Here is an 8,135-nt window from a genome sequence, read left to right on the forward strand (position 1 = left end):
TCATGCAAAATTCACGAGCCAAATTCATTTTCTTCAAGTTTAAAGTTGGGATTTTATCACGATGCATGAGCCAGACCACAACTAGTCAGATTTTGCATATTGGTGCTCTAAGTCCCCAAACCACATGGATTTGATCCCTTTTGACCTCTAACATATTGCATAACATATTGAGGTATGTTTGGAATTCAACTTGGATGTAGGAAGCTCACAAATCAAAGAACCCAAGCCATGTGAAAATTTCAGAAATTTCCCAAAATGGTTGAAAGGCAAAGCCATAGCAGGTCATTTCAAAGCCTTTGGTTGAACTTGTTTGATGCTAAGGACCAAAACCAAATGGTTGGAAGTGCAAATTAGGTCAGAACTTGCCAACTCGTGTCCCAAAATTTTCATTCTCAAGCATGCTTTGGATCACTTGCAATCTCGGATCAAACCTAAACTTTTCTTTCACCTATCAATCCCAACACCTTCCCTATAAATAGGGTAAGGTGTTCCATCTCATAACCAAACTTGAAGAGCGAAAAGCACCCTGCTGCAAAACCGTGTTTCACCATTAAAAATAAAGTTTTCATTTTCAAATTCTGAACCATTTCAACTCAAACCAAGTACCCATAATCCATCCCTTAACATCACTCAAGCTTTACCAAACACTAACTCACCTTCTCAACACCTCACCTGAGCTACTCATACTCATCGGATTTCCACTCTGAAACTAATTTCGATCACATGTAGTTTCACTCACTCCTTCACTCAAACAAGTTAACATTGCACTCGAAATCCTTCACTGAAGCTTAGTCCTATGGTTTGGTCTTGATTATCCTTTGTTCTTCATTTAATTTTTATTTTAGGTTAAGTTGTATTTCTAAACTTCTGAGAAATACTCCACACTCAGAGCCAATCAATGGCTCATGAGTGTGGAGGTAAGAATGATGATGTGTTTGAATGATGATTCCATGTTCAAATCCCCCTAAAAACATGAGTTCTAAAGTTTGATTTTAGGGGTGGTTGAAGGTTGAAGACGAACGCTTGCGTGCGTCTTCGTGGTTCAAATTAAAAAAAATATCCTGGCAACTTTTGATTGGTTGGATCAAGCGGACGTTTCATTTTAGCATATGTTTTTATCATTTTATTTCACTAAGGCGCTTTTGCATCACCAAGAGTGCTTGGATCAGTTGGTAAGGGGGTTGACCCTACGACCCCAAAGTCAGGGGTTCAACCCCTAGCACGCCCATTGTCATGTTTTGTGGTTATTTATTTTATTATTTTCTCATTTTATTATTTTTCAACCTATTTATTTTTCATTTCATTTGATTTTTTTTATCAATTATATAATTTTTGATCAAAATGTTTTCAAAACAAACCCTCATTATTTTTACCTCATATATTTTATTACATTTTGTTTCATTTTATTTGAGCACTTTTTAGTTGACTTTTCATGCCTTGAACATTGATGGCTAATGAGATATATTTGGTCATGATTTTGGATTAATTAGGGTTGATAAAACCTTATATGTTTCAAACCTATCAATGAATGATCCATGGATCATTCATGATACTTTGAGACGTAGATAAGTTGCCTTTATATCAATCAAACTTGAATCATTTGACACATTGATGAAGCTTTTGCTTGTATATACTAACTTGTGATTCCATTTGATTAATTTTGCCTCCATTTATACTAACTCTCTAACCATTATGCTTCCTTGTATAACCATTAATCAAATCGTTAATCTTTAACCATTGAGTGATACAATCTTCCGTTTGTCAAACTATTGATAGATGGACTTGGGGTTGTATAACTTTCATTGTTACAAATCTATTGTTAGTTGATCATTGATCATCTTCAATACTTCGCATCAGCGATAAGTTATCCCCTAATACGCCATATTTTGAATCTTTTGACTCATGGATAAATAATCCTCAAGTGGTTACCTTGTACATATCACTAACCACTAACTACACTTCACTAACTTTGATACTATTAACTTTGTTATTGTGACATTGTTATTACTACCTTGTGATTTACTTTTATGTTATTGCATTGTAATTTACATTCAAGTATTCATTACCATTATCATCATTGTATAAACTCATCATGCATGTTTATTATTGTCATTTACTTTATTGTCATCATACAATTAAAAAACAACAAAAACATGATAAAATGATAAGACCAAAAAATGCATTCCACTTGTAATAAACTTGGACTTAGAAGATTTCATCTTAGGACCTTTGCTTGGAGGACCTTGCCTTTATCTTGTGATACTCTGTCTTAACTTTGGATTTCATATGTAACTTACATATTTGTTGTAAGACTGACATCATGATACTACCCTAGGGAGACATGACTATAAGACCATTATCATTTGTTAAATTAGGTAACTTTTGCAGACATAAGGCTTTATCTTGGGATACCTTACAATGAGACCCTTTACTTTCTTGTTTGGCTACTTTGTATATATTCATCCATCACCAACTTCATAATTAATTCAACAAACCCTTGATCCAATATCAAGTAGCATTTTTCACAATCAAATTCAAAATATAATAAAACTACGATTAGTATTGTGTGCCACGAGCCTTAAGTGGCGGATAATGAGTAAGAATGGAGCTTTCCTACCCTTACTTTGATTATTTTGGACACAAGACGCTTGACTTGTTTGTCTAGAATTTTCACCTCCACCCATAGAATTTAGTGCAATCTAATCACAAATGTCCTTTCATAAACCCTTGTTCAAGGTAAAATCAACATCAATCGATAAAATTCATTTTTATCCCTTAGGGCATCACAACGAAAACCCTTTTCTCAAAGGTAAAATCAACCAACCCACAAACATTTTCTACTCCGAACTACGAAGCTCTGATTCTTTATCACCTGATGAATGATATGTAGGCACAAGGGCCACAATCCTTGGCGAACATAATAATAAAAAACCTAAATCTCATTCCTTCACACTCTTTTTGATAATAAAGTAGAAATAAGCAGATAAATACCCACGCACTCAGACAACTTAAATGGTTCTCATGGAGTGCCATGGACGTGAGTGATGCTAATACCTTCCCCTTGCGTAAACGACTTCCGAACCCAATCTCGGTTGCAAGATCGATTCTTTATCCGTACCTTTTTCACTTCCTGTGTGCATCTCTTTTCCCCAAGGATTTTATCGACCATTTTCCCTTTCCTCTCCCATAGAGGAACTCCAATAAAATTCGGCGGCGACTCTTCTGTTTTGCCCCTTCTCTCTCTCTTTGAGAGCGAGGGCATTCTTTCATTCAGTTCCAGTTTTCTCATTATCGTGCAAAACCCCGATAACGACAATGGTGAGAAGCATGTTGAAGGGGAAGAACTTGCCGAAGGAGTTATGGGGAGAAGTGATATCCAAATTTTCCTATTTGTTGAATAGGTGCCCTACAAAGAAGTTGGAAATGTAATACTGGAGGAAGTGTGGTCGGGTTTCAATCCAAATCTGAACCACTTGAGAGTGTTTGATTCCATTGCATATCGATATGTTATGTGTCAACTTAGGAAGAAGTTGGAAAACAAGGGAGAGGTGATGATTCTTGTTGGATATCACTCTACCAGTGGTTACAAACTGTTTGATGTTGTTAACATGAGAATCGTGATCAGTCGGGATGTTGTGATCGATGAAACGAAGCAGCTGCAGCAGGGTGTAATTGGTTACCAATAGACTGTAATCGGTTACATGTAGGATGTAACCAGTTACCAGAATCCTGTAATCGGTTACATGTATGCAATTTTGGATTCTGAGGTAAAAGGAAGTACATAACAACATGTCGTTGAAGCTCAAAATGAAGGGAATGTTAGAAGGTCAACAGGGCAAATGGGTTAGCCTCAGAGACTCCAAGATTGTGAGTTGTTTCATGATAATGAATTCAATGATGATGGTGATTTCGTCCATTTTGCACTTATGGTCGAATTCGAACTCATTAATACGGAAGAGGCTTTAAGTGATCCAAAGTGGATTTATGTTATGAAAGAGAAACTAGAATCCATTGAGAAAAATAATACTTGAGAGCTAGTTGATTTACCAAAAGGGAAGAAGGCAATTTGTGTGAACTTGATGTTTCAAAGTGAAGGCAAATCCCAAGGGTGAGATAATCAAGCATAAGGCTCGATTAATGGCTAAGGGATTTTTTGCAAATAGAAGGTATATACTTTGAGGAGGTAGTTGCACCGATTACTAAGATTGAAACCATTAAGATTATTGTTGTATCACAAATAACCATAATTTACCTATTTACTAAATGGATGTCAAATCCACATTTTTGAATGAACCATTTGAAGAGGAGATATATGTAGGACAACCCCCTGATTTTGTTGTGAAAAAACAAGAGCTGGAATTCTACAAGTTAAAGAAAGCACTATATGGTTTGAAGCAAGCTCCAAGAGCCTGGAATATAAGAATTGATGGTTTCCTATGACATTGGCTTTAATAAATGTGTATCAGAGCATGGAGTCTATGTGAAGACGGATGCTAGTGAAAGAGTAACCATCATTTGTCTATATATGGATGATTTATTGATCAGGGGCATCAACGATGAGTGCATTTCAAATTTCAAGAGTGAACTTATATATGAATTTGAGATGACGACCCTTGGTCTCATGACCTATTTTTTTGGCATTTAGTTCCACAAGTCCAAAATGGGACTGCTCATGCATTAAAGGAGATATGCTCCTGAGATATTGAAAAAGTGTGAAATAGAACATTGTAATACTGTCATTTCTCCAGCTGAACCAATGTTACAATTGTCTAAGAATGAGGATGAGGAAGATGTTGATCCAACTCAATATAGGAGGTTGATTGGATCTTTGTGTTACTTGTGTAATACACGATAAAACTTATCGTTTACAGTTGGTATTGTGAGTAGATTCATGGAGAGACCAAAGGTATCTCATATGGCAGTAGTCAAAAGGATCTTGCACTATGTCAAAGGTTTTGTTGGCTGCAAAGTTCTCTTTCTCGCAGCGGATACGGTCAGAAAATGCAATTTGCTCGATTTTACCAATTATAACTAGTGTGGAGATAAAGATGATCGAAAATCTACAGCTGGATACATCTTTATGTTTTGTGCGACACCAATCTCATGATGTTCGAAGAAGGAACAAATAGTTCCACTCTCATCTTGTAAGGCTGAGTACATTGTCGTTTCGTTATGCGTGTGTCAAGTCGTATGACTTATGAATCTATTAGTGGAGTTGGGAAGCAGTAAGGGTGAGGCTATCACATTCTTGGTTGACAATGTTTCCGCTATTAATCTTGCTAAGAACCCAATTTCATATGGGAGGAGCAAGCACACTGAGACGAGGTTCCCTTATTTGAGGGAACTAGTTAGCAAAGGGAAGTTACGATTGGGATACTGCAAAAGTAAGGACCAAATTGTTGATTTGCTGACAAAAGGGGTCACAAATGAAGTGTTCAAGAGGTTGAAAATAAGCATGGGCATGGTAGACTTGCAACACTCTACTTAAGGTGATGGGTTGGTAACCGGTTACAGCTGGAGCTGACATGTATTTCAGTAATTGAGAATTGATTTTTTTTTAAGGTATAACCGATTACCATAAATGATGTAATCGATTATCACTGAAATTAAATTAATTTATTTTATTTTAAATATCAAATATAACCGATTACCTATTTTAACGTAACCGATTATAAACTCAATTTTTTTTTTTACTCATATTATACTTGATCAAAGTGTAGTCCGGTTACTTAGAAATCCGGACTTAAGATGTATAATTGAATTTTCATACAACTCACCAACGGTTAAATTAAATTATTTACCTACTCATAATAATTAAAAATAATAATTAAGGTAAAAAGTAAAAACTGAAAGAAGATTTTCTTACGAGGGAAAGGAATAAAACTTTCAATTTTAGTGGAACGCCCTACTACATAAGCTACCCTTAGTTTCCATACACTTTATTCGACTTTCGAACGGCTACTGCGTTGCCTTTTTCGTTAATGTATATTCTTCTTCATTTTCATCCCCACACCATAGTTTCCTACGCCGCATTTATTGAAATTCACGTATTGTTCTTTGGCTATCATTTTTATTAATATTAATATATTATTTAATGAGATTGCATATATCTAAAATTATAATTATTAAATTAATAAATTAAGAAAATTTTAATCTTTATAATTATGCTGAAAAATATCTGATTCATATAAAAATATAGATTTAATTGAAATATATTGACAGTGTATAGAAATTTTACACCGTCAGTTAATCATAAACGTTGGATATTGAAACAAGTTTGACTTTTATTTTAAAAATCTATAAAGTAATCCAAAAAGGTGATGGTGATGAATCGATTGTGTAAAACTTTTTATATTTATAATGTATAGTAATTAATCTCTAAAAATATTAGTCAAATATATATACTCAATTTAATTTAAAAAAAAAACCATAAAATTATTTTACGGTGCATACCAATTAAACTTAAACTATTTTACATTGTATATCCATTACACTATAATTTAAGTGATATTTTATATTATTATAGTCGAAATGAGTGATAATATTTAAATTTAACTTTTAATTAAAACTATTATATTAATCAGTAATACTATATTAGTTTGAATTACCAAAACTTGTCAGCAACAGAAAAAAAACTTATGTACATATATGTAACAACAATAAAATTTATTTATATAACATTGTCAGTTTTTATATTTAAATGTAACTTTAATTGTCTTTAAATTTTAAATTACGTGAAGTAATGATCTCTAAGAATTTGATCTAATTAATAGTAAAAAGATAAGTTTTGGATCTTAATTTTGTGATTCAAGTTCTTCTGGTATATTTCGAAGGAGGTAAATGAAAATCCTTTTAATTTTAAAATATTCTCTATCTTAAGGCAACATCCATTTGTCCTAATTTTTTATTATAAAAACCATAAGTAAAATAAACTAATCTATAATAATATATAAAAATATATATTGTTTTGATGTAACCTATTTTCTATTATTTTTATATTTATTTTACTATGTAATTTATTTAATAATTTTTTATTATTATTAACTTTTAAATAACTTTCTCCCTGTTAATTTTCAATTGTTATATTTTCTAAAAATTATTTTAAAATAAAAATATCGTTTATATTTTCATGATACACATAAAAAAACGGATAGACTAACACGCAAGTGTCTGTCTGGATGCTAGTATATTTTTTTGATAAATTTTAATTTATTTTAAAATAAAATAATAAAAATATAATATAATATTAAATACTATTGTTTTATTAAAATGTTCAATTACATTTAAATGCATTGGAATGTTGATATATAATTATTATTTATTATTGAAAATAATAATGAAGTACACATAGATAACAATGAATATAGGTGGATGAAATGTTATTTTTCTTCTTTTAATGAGTAAAATAAGTCATAAAATGGTAGAATTGTATGATGACTGCCTAGTGAAATAAGCCCCACACCTCGCTTATTGATCTTTATATTTTGGTGTATGTTTGACTTAGCTCTTAAAGATTCAAAAGCAATTTTATTTAGAATATAGAATTGAATTAGGAATGATTTTAAGGTTGATTCTTTTAAAATATAATTGATTCTGTCTTTAATATTGATTCTATTTAAAGTTAAAATTTATATATTTTGTGTTTAAAACGTGATTTTTATATTTAAATTTATTATTCAATTCGTTTTTACATAAATTTATTCAAAGATAAATCACTTAATCTTCAATTTATTTTTAATGGGAATCCATCTTACAAAGTCAATTCATTTCACCCTAAAACAAAACACAAGCTTATTTATGGTTCAATTATATGTTACAAAATCAATTCATTTCACCCTAAAACAAAACACGAGCTTATTTATGGTTCAACTATGGTTCTATTAAAGAGTTTTCTCCTCTAACTTTGCCATTATTTTGTTGTAGGCTCGTATGTAATCGTTTTAGACCGACTATTGAATTAGCTATATAATCTAGTTGATGTGAACGGTCAAAATTGAAAAGAATTTTTTGATAAATTAAAAATTATACAATTTTATTATTGACATTCATTAACATGGTCAAATAATCTAATTTTATCTGAGTCAATTATGCAATTTAGCTAATGATTCTCTGGTTCGACTACTGACCCCTTGACC

This window comes from Lathyrus oleraceus, chromosome 5, assembly GCF_024323335.1.
Source record: "Lathyrus oleraceus cultivar Zhongwan6 chromosome 5, CAAS_Psat_ZW6_1.0, whole genome shotgun sequence".
Taxonomy (NCBI): Eukaryota; Viridiplantae; Streptophyta; class Magnoliopsida; order Fabales; family Fabaceae; genus Lathyrus; species Lathyrus oleraceus.